The sequence below is a fragment of the Vicia villosa genome, unplaced genomic scaffold (genome assembly GCF_029867415.1).
Source record: "Vicia villosa cultivar HV-30 ecotype Madison, WI unplaced genomic scaffold, Vvil1.0 ctg.000107F_1_1, whole genome shotgun sequence".
Lineage (NCBI taxonomy): Eukaryota > Viridiplantae > Streptophyta > Magnoliopsida > Fabales > Fabaceae > Vicia > Vicia villosa.
Window position 1 is genome coordinate 1,108,835 of NW_026705018.1, and position 18,669 is coordinate 1,127,503.

An 18,669-nucleotide genomic window follows, 5' to 3' on the forward strand; every position below is an offset into this window, starting at 1 on the left:
AATGCATCTCCGAAAACACCAAAAAATTGATGTTTTCGGAGATGCATTTCTGAAATGCATGAAATTTTAAAATATATGTTGGTTTTAACAGTCAGGTATTATTTCGGAAGTACATTTCTGAAATAATCTGTTCATATACCATTTTCCCTCCTTCACTATTTCATCATTTTTATCAAAAACAAACCCAAGCCCTCTCCAAAACTTCCATCAATATCAATCCATTTTTCGTCTCAAAATCAAGTTTCAAACTGTTGATCACGTTAAAGGGAGCATAGAAAGCTACAATTTAAGGTAAACATCTCTCATTTCATCCCCTATTTCACTACATTGTTGCTGATTTAAGAGATGAAAACTCTGTCATTTCGGAAGTTCATTTCCGAAATAAGTCACCTAACAAATTTCGGAAATGTACTTCCGAAATAAAAACAGTTTTGACCATTTTTGTATATTTTTGCATATATTAGGTATGGTGCATCCGGACAACATTTTCGTCGATGACGTAGTAGTTATGGAAGATGTCAACGTTAATAACAATTCGGTTAACGATGTTAAATGATCGATGCGGTGGATGTACGACAACAATTTACAAATGATAGTAGCTTCGCTTGTCGTGAACAATTGCCTGATTGAGTTCGTAGAGAAGCTAGTAAACTTGGATTTGACATTGTTATATTAAGGTCCGACTATGGAAATTGTAGACGGAAAACTTTTGTCGTTTTGAATTGTGAGAAGGGTGGGAGGTATGTACCAACAAATCTGGTGTTAAAACACGAAGACACGGGATCGAGAAAGTGTGGGTGTCCGTTTAAGTTGCGCATGACTCGGAGGATTGATGATTTGTGGCGTTTAAGCGTCATTTGTAGAATTCATAATCATGCCTTGGAAGCCAAGCTACATGGGCATCCAACGCCGTGTCGGTTTTCCGCGAAAAGAAGAATGTTATTTCGGATTTATCGATAATCAAAGTGGCGCCGAGAAACATACTTGTCAATTTGAAGCGAAAAAAACCGGATAGTGTAACACCCGTATAATTTTAATATTAATTTAATTAGAATATTGAATTAATAATTAGAATTATAGGGATTTTGTGAAAATAATGAATAAATAATGGTTTATGGCATTTGGGCCATATGAAGAAATAGTAAAGATGGGGGTGTGGTTTAGTAAAACTTTCACTAATCTCAATATTATTATTTTTCATAAAATAATTGGGAATTTGGAAGAAAGAACGTGAAAGAACAGAAGTTAGAACGAGGAACGTGACGGAGAACTGTAGAGGGAGAGACCAAGAACCAAGACTTTTATCCGAGGTAAGGGGAGACTCTCCGTTTAATCTCTTTTATCGTATTATAGGTGATAGTATGGATTAGGAGTATGGTTGGATCCATTGATTCTATATTCTGAATTGTTAATTGTGTTCATCATTGAAATTTGGACTGTTAATCCCTAATAACTGATAGATTTAGGGTATGATGAATGAAATTGATTATGGAATCATATACTGTGGTTGTGGATGAATTCGTATGCTGTTTAGATGTGAATTTTCTAGTTCTTAGACTCAAAATCGTGGATTGGTATGAGTAAAAACGAATGGGTTTTGGACTGTTACGAAGTTGCAGGTTCTGGACAAATTTTTCTGGTGTTTCGCGTATGAAACAGTGCCATACGCGTATGGGATGAGGTCATACGCGTATGAGGGACATTCCCCAAGGGCTATACGCGTATGATACGCAGCTGCCCTGTCCCAAAGTACCTTGTGCTGGTGAATTGCGTATGAGAGCGTATGAGGATGCTCATACGCGTATGGAATTTTTAAAAGAGGAAGTTGATCTGATGATACGCGTATGGCAAGGCTGATACGCGTATGAGGTTGTTTTTAGGCCATTTTTGACTCTGAGGAAATGTGTATGATACGCGTATGAGGGGTGGTGATACGCGTATGGACGCGTATGGACTTGATGATACGCGTATGGCTTCTGTATGTGAAATTTCTATTTTGTGATTTTTCTGGAAAGTTCAATGATGTGTAACTTTCAATCTGTAGGCCTATTTTGTATGTTGTTTGAGACTGTGTAAACCCTGTGATGTGATCCTGTGGTTTACTGATGATTGATTGTATTGAATGATGTTAATGTATATATGAACATGCTTAGTAATGATGATGATGATGATGATGAAATGAGTATAGATGATGCTACTCATAGAATGGTAATGATGAAAGTATGTTATGTATATGTTTGCATGCATTCATAGTCATTTGATGAGGGCTGTATCTTAATGATGAGAGGATACAGTGAAGGGCAAGATTCCCATTGTGTGGAATCTGTGCTGGCAGGGCCGTATCTGGATGATGATAGATCGGTCGATGGATGATTTCCACTGGTGATGTTGGTACCACATGCATAGTGTCAGTTTCATACATGTGCATGACTTGTTTTAATATGATGATATATGTTATATGACGACTTGTCTGTTTATCTGTGGATGTGTGAATGATGATTTGTCTGAATATGAAACAATTGGGTGAATGATATAACTATGATATGTTATTATTTATGATGCAATAACATTGGTTAACCGTGATGAGACTCACCCTTACTTGTTGTCATTTTCAGATTGAGGATAGCGGCGCGACTTGGTGAGGATTAGCTCATAAGTCGGTTATTAGTTATCGAGTCGGTGTCATGCTCTGGTAGTTGTAACACTGGGAACGCGTTGTTTTGGAGTTTTGGATTATAACTCTATTTTGTTTTGTTATTTGAAGTCTTATACATTAAATGATGAATGTTGACTTGATGAATTAATTCCGCTGTGCAAAACATGATTTTGGTTAATGAGTTATAATTTCAAACGTTTCAGTGAATGCATGACATGTACCAATATGATTTTCTTTACTTATGAATTGTGACACCTCTTGCATGCTTACTCTGATTTAATAATTGTTTAATTTCCGCGGGTTATTAGAGGGGTGTTACAATAGTGGTATCAAAGCATAGTCGGTCGTTGTGACCAGAGTCTTTGCGTCTTAGTGTCAGTCTTTTCTGTGTATGCGATTAATACGAGTTATTGTCGATACTTTTGTTTTGACTGGATTGTTTGTGTTAAGGAGAACAATGGCTGGAAGAGGAGGAAGAAATGATGATGCTATCGCTGAGGCTCTGGGCATGATTGCTGGTGTGCTGGGAGGGAATGCCAATGGAGCTGCGATTGGTGCTGACAGGCAGCTGAACAGTTTTCAGAGGAACAATCCTCCATTGTTCAAGGGCACGCATAATCCTGAAGGTGCTCAGAAATGGCTTAAGGAGATCGAGAGGATTTTCAGAGTCATTGACTGTGCTGAGGATCTCAAGGTGAGGTATGGTACTCATATGTTATCTGAGGAGGCTGATGACTGGTGGATGTCAACCAGAGCTGAACTGGATGCTGATGGTACAGCGATTACTTGGACTGTATTTAGAAGGGAATTCCTGAGGAGGTATTTTCCTGAAGATGTCAGGGGCAGAAAGGAAGTTGAATTTCTGGCACTGGTTCAAGGCAATATGTCGGTACCAGAGTATGCGGCCAAGTTTGTGGAACTGGCAAGGTACTATGTGCACTACAATGAGGATGAAGCCAGTGAGTTCTCGAAATGTGTCAAATTTGAGAATGGTCTTCGTGATGAGATCAAGCAAGGTATCAGGTACCAGAGAATCCGGAGATTTGTTGACCTTGTAAATTGTAGTAGAATCTTTGAGGAAGATAACATCAAGATGAAGTCATCTCACTCTCGCGAGTTGGTTGACAAGAAAGGAAAGAAACATATGGATAGAGGTAAGCCATATGGTAGAGGAAAATCTGCTGATTGGAAGAAACCCAGTGGGGGAGATTCCAGTGCTCGTATCAGATGTTACAATTGTGGCGAGATGGGACATCGTAGGAATGAGTGCAAGCTTGATCAGAAGAAGTGTTACAAGTGCGACCAAGTGGGTCATATTATTGCTGATTGCAAGAAGAGGGTTGTGACTTGTTATAACTATGGTGAAGAGGGTCACATTAGTCCGAATTGTCCTAAGCTGAAGAAGAACCAATCAGGAGGAAAGGTTTTTGCTTTGACCGGGTCAGAGACTACTCCAGATGACAGGTTGATTAAAGGTACGTGTTTCATTCATGGCACATCTTTAGTTGCAATTATTGATACTGGAGCAACTCATTCTTTTATTTCTTTGGATTGTTCTGAGAGGTTAAATCTTGAAATATCTGACATAAATGGAAGTATGGTTATTGACACTCCTGCATCGGGTTCAGTAACTACTTCGTCTGCATGCCTGAATTGTCCGGTTGACATTTTTGGTAGAGAATTCGGGATGGACTTAGTGTGCCTTCCGTTGAAGCAACTCGATGTAATCCTGGGAATGAATTGGTTGGAATTCGACCGTGTTCATATCAACTGTTTTACGAAGACGGTAATTTTTCCTGAAGAGGTTAGTTTTGATAGTCTGGAAATGACAGCTAGGCAAGTGAATGAGGCTATCAAGGATGGTGCAACAGTGTTTATGTTGTTCGCATTGATGGATGTGAAAGAAAAAGTGGCGGGTAGCGAGTTACCTGTGGTATGTGAATTTCCAGAAGTTTTTCCAGAAGAAGTGAACAAATTGCCACCGGAAAGAGAAGTGGAGTTTTCTATTGATTTGGTTCCAGGAACTAGTCCAGTGTCGATGGCACCGTATCGTATGTCGCCGTCTGAATTGGCTGAACTCAAGAAGCAGTTAGAGGAATTGCTTGAGAAGAAATTTATTCGTCCTAGTGTTTCGCCATGGGGTGCGCTTGTGTTGCTGGTAAAGAAGAAAGAGGGTTCAATGAGGCTGTGTGTGGATTCCAGACAATTGAACAAGGTTACTATCAAAAATCGGTATCCATTGCCAAGGATTGATGATTTGATGGACCAGTTGGTTGGAGCACGTGTGTTTAGTAAGGTTGATCTGAGGTCTGGGTATCATCAGATACGTGTGAAAGATGACGATATTCAGAAGACTGCTTTTAGAACGAGGTATGGACATTATGAGTATTCTGTGATGCCGTTTGGAGTTACTAATGCACCTGGTGTTTTTATGGAGTATATGAACAGGATCTTCCATCCGTATCTCGACAAGTTCGTAGTAGTATTTATAGATGACATCCTGATATATTCTAAGAATGAAGAAGAACATGCGGAGCGTCTCAGAACGGTATTGGGACTGTTAAAAGAGAAGCAACTTTTTGCCAAACTATCGAAGTGTGAATTCTGGTTAGAGGAAGTCAGTTTTCTTGGGCATGTGATTTCTGAGAATGGTATTGCTGTTGACCCTACAAAGATAGAAGCTGTGTCTCAATGGGAAGCCCCGAAGTCAGTGTCGGAGATTCGTAGTTTTCTTGGTCTTGCGGGTTACTACAGAAAGTTCATTGAAGGATTTTCAAAGTTAGCATTGCCGTTAACTAAACTAACTAGGAAGGGACAAGCTTTTATTTGGGATGCCAAGTGTGAAGAAGGATTCCAAGAGCTGAAGAGGAGGTTGACTAGTGCTCCTATTTTGATTTTTCCGAATCCGACAGAATCATTTGTGGTTTATTGTGATGCGTCACTGATGGGTCTAGGCGGTGTATTGATGCAGAATCAACAAGTAGTCGCTTATGCGTCGAGACAACTCGAAGTGCATGAAAGGAATTATCCGACTCATGATTTAGAGTTAGCAGCTTTAGTTTTTGTTTTGAAGTTGTGGCGGCACTATTTGTATGGTTCGAGATTTGAGGTATTCAGTGATCATAAGGGTCTGAAATATCTCTTCGATCAGAAAGAGTTGAATATGAGGCAGAGAAGGTGGTTAGAATTCCTTAAAGATTATGATTTTGGTTTGAATTACCATCCTGGTAAGGCAAACGTCGTGGCTGATGCATTAAGTAGGAAGACCTTGCATATGTCTATGCTAATGGTGAGGAATTGGATTTGATTGAACAATTCAGAGACCTGAGTTTAGTGTGTGAAGGTACTCCTACTAGTGTCAAATTGGGTATGCTGAAGCTGACTAGTGGTATTCTTGAAGAAATCAGAGAAGGTCAGAAAGCTGATGTTGGATTGATTGATAAGTTGACTTTGATCAATCAAGGCAAGAGTGGTGAATTCAGAGTCGACGAGAATGGTATACTGAGGTTTGGTGACCGAGTTTGTGTTCCTGATATTGATGAACTCCGGAAGCGTATTTTGGAAGAAGGACACCGTAGTGGATTGAGCATTCATCCTGGTGCTACCAAGATGTACCATGATTTGAAAAAGTTGTTTTGGTGGCCTGGAATGAAGAAGGAAGTTGCTGAGTTTGTGTATTCTTGTTTGACTTGCCAGAAGTCAAAGATTGAGCATCAGAAGCCATCTGGGTTGATGCAACCGATGTTTATTCCTGAGTGGAAGTGGGATAGCATATCGATGGATTTTGTTTCGGGTTTGCCGAGAACTGTCAGAAATTGTGAAGCTATCTGGGTCGTGGTGGACAGGTTGACGAAGTCTGCACATTTTATACCAGTGAGAATGGATTATCCGATGGAGAAGCTAGCTCAGTTGTATATTGAGAAGATAGTTAGTCTACATGGTATTCCTTCAAGTATCGTTTCAGACAGAGATCCGAGGTTTACGTCTAAATTCTGGGAAGGTTTGCAGAAAGCTTTGGGTACTAAGCTGAGATTGAGTTCTGCTTATCATCCGCAGATGGATGGACAGACTGAAAGGACGATTCAGTCGCTAGAGGATTTTTTGCGTGCTTGTGTGTTAGAAAAAGGAGGTACTTGGGATAGTTATTTGCCTTTGATTGAGTTTACCTACAACAACAATTATCATTCGAGTATCGGTATGGCTCCGTTTAAGGCTTTGTATGGTAGGAGGTGTAGGACGCCGTTGTGTTGGTACGAATCTGGTGAGAGTGCTGTGATTGGTCCAGAAATTGTACAACAGACTACGGAGAAGATTAAGATGATTCAGGAGAAGATGAAAGCTTCTCAGAGTCGTCAGAAGAGTTATCATGACAAGAGGAGGAAAACACTTGAGTTTCAAGAGGGAAACCATGTGTTTATGAGAGTTACTCCTATGACAGGTATTGGTCGGGCATTGAAGTCAAAGAAGTTGACTCCGCGTTTTATTGGACCGTTCCAGATTTCTGAAAGAGTGGGAGAAGTGGCATATCGTGTCGCTTTACCACCGACGCTTGCAAACTTGCATGATGTGTTTCATGTGTCTCAGTTGAGGAAATACATTTCAGATCCGTCCCATGTGATCCAAGTAGATGATGTACAGGTGAAAGACAATTTGACAATTGAGACTTTACCTGTAAGGATTGAGGATCGAAGACTGAAGCAATTGCGTGGGAAGGAAATAGCTTTAGTCCGAGTAGTTTGGGGAGGGCCAGCTGAAGGAAATGTTACTTGGGAGCTAGAGAGTCAGATGAAAGACTCTTATCCAGAACTTTTTACCTGAGTTATGTTTTCGAGGACGAAAACTCTTTTAGTGGGGGAGAGTTGTAACACCCGTATAATTTTAATATTAATTTAATTAGAATATTGAATTAATAATTAGAATTATAGGGATTTTGTGAAAATAATGAATAAATAATGGTTTATGGCATTTGGGCCATATGAAGAAATAGTAAAGATGGGGGTGTGGTTTAGTAAAACTTTCACTAATCTCAATATTATTACTTTTCATAAAATAATTGGGAATTGGGAAGAAAGAACGTGAAAGAACAGAAGTTAGAACGAGGAACATGACGGAGAACTGTAGAGGGAGAGACCAAGAACCAAGACTTTTATCCGAGGTAAGGGGAGACTCTCCGTTTAATCTCTTTTATCGTATTATAGGTGATAGTATGGATTAGGAGTATGGTTGGATCCATTGATTCTATATTCTGAATTGTTAATTGTGTTCATCATTGAAATTTGGACTGTTAATCCCTAATAACTGATAGATTTAGGTTATGATGAATGAAATTGATTATGGAATCATATACTGTGGTTGTGGATGAATTCGTATGCTGTTTAGATGTGAATTTTCTGGTTCTTAGACTCAAAATCGTGGACTGGTATGAGTAAAACCGAATGGGTTTTGGACTGTTACGAAGTTGCAGGTTCTGGACAAATTTTTCTGGTGTTTCGCGTATGAAACAGTGCCATACGCGTATGGGATGAGGTCATACGCGTATGAGGGACATTCCCCAAGGGCTATACGCGTATGATACGCAACTGCCCTGTCCCAAAGTACCTTGTGCTGGTGAATTGCGTATGAGAGCGTATGAGGATGCTCATACGCGTATGGAATTTTTAAAAGAGGAAGTTGATCTGATGATACGCGTATGGCAAGGCTGATACGCGTATGAGGTTGTTTTTAGGCCATTTTTGACTCTGAGGAAATGCGTATGATACGCGTATGAGGGATGGTGATACGCGTATGGCTTCTGTATGTGAAATTTCTGTTTTGTGATTTTTCTGGAAAGTTCAATGATGTGTAACTTTCGATCTGTAGGCCTATTTTGTATGCTGTTTGAGACTGTGTAAACCCTGTGATGTGATCCTGTGGTTTACTGATGATTGATTGTATTGAATGATGTTAATGTATATATGAACATGCTTAGTAATGATGATGATGATGATGAAATGAGTATAGATGATGCTACTCATAGAATGGTAATGATGAAAGTATGTTATGTATATGTTTGCATGCATTCATAGTCATTTGATGAGGGCTGTATCTTAATGATGAGAGGATACAGTGAAGGGCAAGATTCCCATTGTGTGGAATCTGTGCTGGCAGGGCCGTATCTGGATGATGATAGATCGGTCGGTGGATGATTTCCACTGGTGATGTTGGTACCACATGCATAGTGTCAGTTTCATACATGTGCATGACTTGTTTTAATATGATGATATATGTTATATGACGACTTGTCTGTTGATCTGTGGATGTGTGAATGATGATTTGTCTGAATATGAAACAATTGGGTGAATGATATAAATATGATATGTTATTATTTATGATGCAATAACATTGGTTAACTGTGATGAGACTCACCCTTACTTGTTGTCATTTTCAGATTGAGGATAGCGGCGCGACTTGGTGAGGATTAGCTCATAAGTCGGTTATTAGTTATCGAGTCGGTGTCATGCTCTGGTAGTTGTAACACTGGGAACGCGTTGTTTTGGAGTTTTGGATTATAACTCTATTTTGTTTTGTTATTTGAAGTCTTATACATTAAATGATGAATGTTGACTTGATGAATTAATTCCGCTGTGCAAAACATGATTTTGGTTAATGAGTTATAATTTCAGACGTTTCAGTGAATGCATGACATGTACCAATGTGATTTTCTTTACTTATGAATTGTGACACCTCTTGCATGCTTACTTTGATTTAATAATTGTTTAATTGCCGCGAGTTATTAGAGGGGTGTTACAGATAGCGTTTCAAATATCAAGCAAGTATACAATGAACGACACAATCTTAAAGTCTTGAAAATGGGCCCGAGGTCGGAAATGCAACAACTTTTGAAACTATTAGGCGAAAACCAATACGTTTCAAGCTTCCGAACGTGCGAAGACAAAGTTACTGTGCGTGACATTTTTGGACTCATCCCGAAAGTATCAAATTATTCAACACATTTCCAACCGTTCTTGTGATGGATCCAAAGTACAAGACTAACAAGTATAGGCTTCCGCTTCTAGAGATTGTTGGTGTGACCTCGACGGACAAGACATTTTCGGTTGGATTTGCTTTTTTGGAATGTGAAAAAGAAGATAACTTTACATGGGCTTTGGGAATATGTAAGTCTTTATTGGTTGATCAAAAGAATATGCCAAGTGTCATTGTTACCGACCGAGACAATGCTTTGATGAATGCGGCCGATACCGTCTTCCCGACATCGACCGCATTACTTTGCCAGTATCACATAACGTGCAACGTGAGAAGTAAGCTCAAACCCACGGTTGGAACGAAAGATAGACCGGATGAAAACGGTAAAGTCATCAAAGTCGGTGTTGTGATGGATAAGATTATGGCCGCATGGAGGGAGATTTTAGATGCACGTTTCGAAAAGTTGTATTCCGAGAAATTGATACACTTTAGGTCATTGTGCGTTTCTATTAAGACTTTTTGTCATTATGTCGAATCCACTATCCTTGACAAAGTAAAGGAAAAAGTTGTTTGTGCTTGGACGGATCGAGTAAGACATCTTGGTTGCACTACAACTAACCGAGTTGAATCCGCACATGCGGCGTTGAAGAGATGGTTGGGTGATTGCAAGGGGGATTTATGTCGGGGATGGGACACCGTGAACCAAATGCTTGAAAATCTACACAATGAAATTCAAACATATCTCGGTCGAAGCAAGACGGTTATGGAACACCGGTTTAAGGGTCAAAATCTATTCTCGCAATTAATTTACAACATATCCCGTTCGGGATTGAATTTTATGTTTCATGAGGCGAAGCAGGCGGAGACAACGGGTCCGGATAGTTCTAAATGCGGGTGCACAATTAGAAAAACATACGGGTTTCCATGTGTTTTTATACTTTCTAAAAAGATGAAGTTGAATTCACCGATATGCATGGATGAAGTAATTGACCATTGGAAAAAGCTTCGTTTTGATGATTTCGAGCCGCCGAAAGAAAATGATTCCAAAATGACCATCTCCGACGAGTTGGAAGTGATAATGGATAAGTTTGCTAAAGAGGATGACACCATGAAAATGCACATTAAAGAACAATTGCAAAAATTTGCATTTCCGGAGACCACCGATTTGAAACCGCCATCTCAACCGGTTAAAACGAAAGGTGCGCCAAAAATGCCGAAAAATACCCAAGAAGACACATCAACCAAACGATCTCCTTCCTACTTTGAACATGTTGATGCATTGATCCCGGATTGATTAACACCAAAGTCCAAGTGTAGTGCTAACAAAGGAGCGCGTATTTCGAAGCCGCCTCGCACACCTCCGATCAAAAATCTCCGATGATCTACATTGATGAGATGCCGCTTTTTATGCACAAATATGTTGATAACATATTTGATGTTGGCACCGACGACAATTGTGGATATCGGGCCGTTGTGGGTTTGCTCGGAAAAGAAGAAGAAAATCACACTCTTATTCGACAGGCACTTATTTCGGAATTGACTTCGCATAGGGACATCTACGCCCGACTCTCTGAAAATCAAGAAAACTTTGATAAACTTCATGATTCACTTGTTCCATCACTAAGCGGTATCACCCCGGTTTCGAAGTGGTTGTCATTCCCCAATATGGGCCATCTAATAGCAAGTGCGTATGATTGGGTGTGTGTCGATTTGATGAGATTTGGATTATGTGAGACATTCTTTCCACTTCATAGCCGACCGCCTTTGGACGTGTTGAGCCGCATCATATGTATCGGGTATCTAAGATCGCGCCACTTTGTGCAAGTTTTTTTGAAACCGGGGTGTCCTATACCGGCTACTTCTTGTCAGTGGACGACACATCATACAAATGAGACGGAGACTTGACCGGATCCTTTCGTTGAAAGAATGGAGGAGTTTGAAGAAATGATGAAGCAAGAGCGTGAGGAAAATAGAGAGCGGTCGAAGAACATACCGATTTTAGATTTAAGCGCCACCGATTAGTTCGGCGAATTTTAGTTTTTACCGGGCCGTTTTTGTTTGTAATGACCGGTGCGTGTCATTTTTTATATGTATTGTCGTTTAGCATATAAAATCAAACTGATTCAATACATATATAATATAAGTATGTTTAATGTTGTCATTATTTATGTTGTGCCTATCTTGATTTATTATGTGTATTTGTTATTGTTATCTCAAAACAGAATGCAATGCACAAAATGTGATTTTTCACCTTTGTTTCTGCTTATTTCGGAAGTTCATTTCCGAAATATAGCTGTTTCTGGACTTATTTCGGAAGTTCATTTTTGAAACATCCACTGAATGCAAGATAAGGTTTGTTGGGCCATTATTACTCCAATAAGTCTATAAATACAACACAATCTTTTTCATCCTCATCACACCACAAAACACCAATCACACAAATCTACGCCACCTAGCATTTGTCTACTTCACCAATGGCTACCCGATGCCGTTCCAATTTCGCTTCTCGCGCGATATGCCGTTCGCGAAATTGATAACGTCGCTCAACACGCTATTGCAATATCCGGAAAATCGGAAGGTTGTCAAGCTTGAGTACCGCTCGCCATCGCTTAACGACGAAGGAGACGTTCAATTCACCCCATTTGAAGTCAAGAACGACGAAGATTTAGCGGTTTTGTGGACAACTTTCGGCCGATTTTCTTCGAAGGGTCCGATCGAGTTGGATGCGAAACTTCAAAGACCGGGGGCCGACGTTATCAAAATGTTGACTCATCCTCACCTACCTGTGTTTAACAATATGTAACTTTAATTTTATGTAATGTGATCTTTGTAATCTTCATGCTTTAAATAAATCGAATCGTTGTTGTTTGTTATTTTTTTTTATATCAGACATTATTTCGGAAGTACATTTCCGAAGTCTTCCAAGGAAGGTGAATTCGGAGATGCACTTCCGAATTCACCTATTTTCTGGAAAAAAACATTATTTCGGATGTACATTTCTGAAATCAGTTTTTTTCAAAAAAAAAAAATGTTTTCGGAAGTGCATTTCCGAAATCATATTTTTTCTCATAAAAAGATGACTTCGAAAATACATTTTCGAAGTTTAAGAGCATTTTAGAGTTTTCGCCACAGATGACCAATAAAGTAGGAGTCAATAAAGAAATTCTCTTATTCTTATGCACTTTGCTCCTTCGAACTTGAAAGACTTGAAAGCTTGTTTCAAAGGAATTATTCAAGTGAACAAACTCAAATGACACACAAAAGTGTGTTAAACTCAAATTTGACACATAATTTGAAAAGAAAATAATTTATATTTTCTGTTGTAAAATAATTTTCACTTTACTTTTAGACAACAAATTACAATCAACATTTATAATTATTTTCTACAAATAAATTTTGAATTATTAAATTTCATTTCACTTGATTATTCAAGTATATCCAAACCATTTAAATTGGTGTTTATGTCAAAACCTAACAAAGACTTTCTAGTATCTGTGACGTATACTCTTCCAAACTTCTTGTCAGTACCAAAGAAAATTGGATTCAGGTGAAAAAAGTTATAAACCAAAACATTTTTCAATACATGGAGAGCAATCAGAATTAAATCCAAATAGAAATTGCTATAGAAATTAACACCTTATATTCAAACCTTTTCTCAATGAAGTTATTATCCTTTTGGCTACTTCTTTCAATTTGTTTTTGGGCCAAGTTTACTTCATCAGCAAGTTTACAAAGTAAAGAGGCAATCACTTTGTTGAAATGGAAAGCAAGCCTTGACAACCAGAGCCAGGCTTTGTTATCATCATGGAGTGGCAATAATTCATGCAACTGGCTTGGAATTACATGCAGTGAAGATTCCATGTCTGTCTCTAATGTAAATCTCACAAATACGGGATTGAAAGGTACACTTGAAAGTCTTAACTTCTCATCACTTCCGAATATTCTCACCCTAAACATAAGTCACAATTCCTTAAATGGAAGTATTCCATCCCATATTGGAATTTTGTCCAAACTTTCTCTTCTTGATCTTAGTGACAATCATCTCTCAGGAATCATTCCAAATGAAATAACACACTCGACCCGTCTTCGTACTTTATATCTGAATAATAATTATTTCAGTAGTTCTATTCCTGAAAATATAGGTGCATTGCGGTATCTAAGAGAACTTAGTATCTCAAATGCCAGTCTCATAGGAACTATTCCAACCTCTATTGGGAATCTGACCTCGTTGTCGCGTTTGGATCTAGGAGTCAATAGCCTTTATGGCAACATTCCAAAAGAAATTTGGAACATGAACAACTTAAAATACTTAACAGTTCAATTAAATAAATTTAATGGTTCTGTTTTTGCTCAAGAAATTGTGAAGTTGCATAAGCTAGAGACTCTAGATCTTGGTGGAAACAGAATTTCCATTAATGGCCCAATCCTCGAAGAATTCTGGAAGTTGGAAAATTTAACATACCTTTCTTTTTATCAATGCAATGTCATAGGGTCTATTTCATTTTCTATAGGAAAGTTGGCTAAATTGTCATATCTAAATTTAGGAGACAACCAAATTTCCGGATACCTCCCTATAGAAATTGGGAAGTTAAGGAAATTAGAATATCTATATCTGTTTGATAATCACTTATCTGGCAGCATTCCTGCGGAGATTGGAGAGTTGCTGAATCTGAAAGATTTAAGATTTAGCAACAATAATTTTTCTGTTTTTATTCCTCCTGAAGTTGGAATGATAAGAAATATTGTTCATATTGATTCGACCAATACCTCTCTCTCGAAAAATCCCATCTACAATTGGGAATTTAAGTAAGCTAGAATATCTTAATCTTTTTGACAATCACTTATCTGGTAGTATCCCGGTGGAAATCGGGGGATTGGTGAACATGAAAGAGTTAATTTTAGGTACCAATAATCTCTCTGGTTCGATTCCTCGTGAAATTGGAATGATGAGAAATATTGTTGAAATTGATTTGACACATAACTCTCTCTCAGGTGAAATCCCACCTACAATTAGAAACTTGACTGGTATACAAATTCTTACGTTTGCTGATAACTACCTCACTGGGAAATTACCAAAGGAAATGAATATGTTGACCAATTTAGTATATCTCCAAATCTATGATAATGACTTTATTGGTCAGCTGCCTCACAATATTTGCATTGGTGGAAACATGAAATATTTGGCTGCTATGAATAACCACTTCAGTGGTCCAGTTCCAAAGAGTTTGAAGAATTGCTCTAGCATTATCAGACTCAGACTTGAACAAAATCAACTGGCTGGAAATATATCAGATGATTTTGGTGTATATCCAAATCTGTATTACGTACAATTAAGCCAAAACAATTTTTATGGCCACCTTTCATCCAATTGGGGAAAATGTCATAGCCTGGCAGAGTTCAACATTTCCAGTAATAATATATCAGGCGATATACCACCTGAAATAGCCGAGGCCACCAACTTGTATTCATTTGACTTATCTTCAAACCATCTCACAGGAAAAATTCCAAAGGAGTTAAGCAAATTGAATTTGTTGTCAAAATTATTAATAAGCAACAACCATCTTTCAGGAAACATTCCTACACAAATAGCGTCTTTAGAAGAACTGGACACCTTAACTGGACATCTTGCAGCAAATAATCTAAGTGGCTTCATCACAAAACAACTTGCAGTTTTGCCTAAGTTATGGAGCTTAGATTTGAGCTGTAACAAATTCTTTGGAAATATTCCGGTTGAATTTGGACAGTTTAAAGGCCTTCATAACCTTGATCTCAGTGGAAATATTTTGGATGGAACAATACCAACAATGCTTGCACAATTGAAATACTTGGAAACATTGAATATCTCACATAATAATCTTTCTGGTTTTATTCCATCCACCTTTGATCAGATGTTCAGCTTGATGTCTGTTGATATATCATATAACCAATTGGAGGGTCCACTTCCCAACATTCTAGCTTTTAAGAATGCCACAATTGAGGTGTTGAGAAATAATAAAGGCTTGTGCGGAAATGTCTCTGGCTTGGAGCCCTGCCCGCTGTCAAGAAGTGAATCTCATCATCATCGTCATCATCTGAACAAAGTCTTATTGATAGTGTTACCCGTCACAGTTGTTGGAAGTCTAGTGCTAGCATTAGTTTATTGGAAATTTTCATGTCATATCTTCCAAACATCAACCACCATAGAAAACCATGTTGGAGGGAACATCATTACGCCTCAAAATGTATTTAAAATATGGAACTTTGATGGAAAAATTGTGTATGAGAACATCGTGGAAGCTACAGAAGAGTTTGATGAAAAACATCTGATAGGTGTTGGAGGGCATGGAAGTGTATACAAAGCTGAGTTGCACACAGGTCAAGTAGTTGCTGTGAAAAAGCTCCATTCAATAGAAAATGGGGGAAACACTGATATAAAATCATTCACAAATGAGATCCAAACTCTGACACAAATTCGACATCCTAACATTGTGAAACTGTATGGATTTTGCTCACATTCACAATTGTCATTTTTGGTTTATGAGTTTATGGAGAAAGGAAGTTTGGAAAAGATTTTGAAAGACGATGAACAAGCAATTGAATTTGATTGGAATAAGAGGGTGAATGTGATCAAAGATATAGCTAATGCTTTATGCTATATGCACCATGATTGCTCACCTCCAATTGTTCATCGAGATATATCAAGCAAGAATATTCTTTTGGATTTGGAGTTTGTGGCTCATGTTTCTGACTTTGGAACAGCAAAGCTTCTTGGTCTTAATTTAACCAACTCAACCTCATTTGCTTGCACATTTGGATATGCTGCTCCAGGTTAGTTTTTTAGTTTTTTGTCATTGCTAATCATTTTGCAACAAAACTACTTCATGATTATCTGCATTACATGTTTAATTTTACATTTTGTTTTGAACATGATTCCTATTTTTTATTTGGTACAGAACTTGCATACGCAACAAAAGTGACTGAGAAATGTGATGTATATAGTTTTGGGGTACTAACATTGGAAATACTTTTTGGAGAACATCCTGGAGATTTTATATCTTCATGGACCACCATTGGTTCTATACCGGATACTATGGCACTAATTCATAGGTTGGATAAACGTCTCCCTCATCCTTTGAATGCAATCATTGAGGAGTTAGTATCCGTTGCACTGATAGCTTCTGCATGTTTGACAGAAAGACCTCAATTTCGCGCTACCATGGAGCAGGTGTCCAAGGATCTAGCAGGTTTATAAGGAGCTTGAAATGTCAAAGATGTTTTACACAAATAGTTGAAGGATTCTACTAATTGAATATGCTTGAGTTTTACACTTTCTTCCTTGCTTTGTAATTTTGTAAACCTTTTTTAAGACTTGTATGTAGTAAAGTTATTTTAAATTTGTTGTTTCTGAACTTGAATTGTCCTGCCAAATCTGTCTAATTATAATTTGTTGAATAATTATATCGTTTCAACTAAATGTTATTTCTATTTTTTTATAGCAAACTATTTAGAAGATTTGCAAGAAAATATGAATATAAGGAACACATATGAAGATCTGTGTATCCTAAATGAAACATACTAACAAACAAAAACAATTTAGCACTTTGAAGCATTTGTGGAACTATGCTCTTGCAAACATGAAAACTACAACAACGTGTTGACGTGATTTTGATGCTCACAACCCTTTTAAGAGGAATCTTCACCAATATTAGTTATTAACCGATGGTGCTTGGTATATTATGCAAGTGACCGTGTTTGATGCATTTGCTCAAATATGGTGATTTGTATGTTCCTCAAGTGATGTTGCGCTTGATGCGTTTGTTCAAGTTATTGTGCTTAAAGCTTGGTTATGGTGTTTTGCAATCACTAGAACCATTTTAAGCATCTATTTCTCAAATAAAATAACCTTAAAGAATTTTGGAGCCTAGCCATATAAATTGGAAATTGTTATAATGATTAGGACATGTATTTTTAACTGTCCAATCGATTGGAGCATATTCTCAATCAATTGGAAAGGGAAAATTGAGGTCATCACTACTACGAAAAACACTTCTCACAACAGTTGAAAAAGAGATACAATCACGCCTAGGCCAACTATTATGACTTATGAGATAAGGAGTAGTTGTGTGTATGATGTTTTCCACCACGGCCATGTGATCGTTGTGATAAACTAGGTAACGCTATATATCACAACAGTTATATAGTAATCAACTGTTGTGAAATATAACATTTTGCACTCTATCTATCACAATGGTTATCGAAAATAACCGTGATGAAATACTTTATTTAAAAAAAATATATATATATTTTTCCATATATTACAAACTTGTATTTTTTTTGTACATGTATATTATACATATATTAGCTAAATATTTTTTACTTAAAAGCCAAAAAATATTATTTATAAACTTATATACACCATTGTCATATTTAGAAAACATCAAATTAAGCAACAAAGTATATTTACAAACATCAAAGACAAAGTTATACACTAGCATCCCTTTTCAACTATCACATTGAAAATAAATGTCCAACGTCCTCGGATGTCTGTAAATCATTGGGAGGGAAAGACGTCTTGTCGTTAAACATAAAAAGTGAAGAAAAATGAATATCAAGTGATTTGAATTATAATTGCAAATTACTTTAACATTAATATGTTATTGTAAACATTTCTTGACATAATATATACTTGATCTCACGAATCAACAATGCCAACAGAGACGGTGTTTAGCATATGTTTCATTACATAATACCAACACTCCTATCCCTAGCTTGTCTCCTAGACTATAAATTTAAACATTTCATGAATATTGTTGTAACAGAGTGTCGTAAAAAACAAATCAAAACTATGAGAAAGATTGAGTTTCTTGAACAAACATAAGAAACCCTATTAATTTTTCACACAAAAATTAAGAGGGAGAATAAGAAGAAAAAAATTATGATTGATTGTAACTGTTTTTCTTTTAACTTTCAGTATTGGACTTCGACATCAGCATGTGAACTAACTTCTATAACGCCCCAGACTGCTTTCAGGATTATCGACTGACCCTACAAACCAACACGGGTCTTTTCAG

At 37.6% G+C, this 18,669-nt stretch overlaps 1 pseudogene; it reads left to right on the plus strand.

Annotated features, from left to right (window-relative positions):
- Positions 1 to 13,238: 13,238 nt before the first annotated feature.
- LOC131624163 (MDIS1-interacting receptor like kinase 2-like) lies at positions 13,239 to 16,856 on the plus strand (annotated as a pseudogene).
- Positions 16,857 to 18,669: the final 1,813 nt, after the last annotated feature.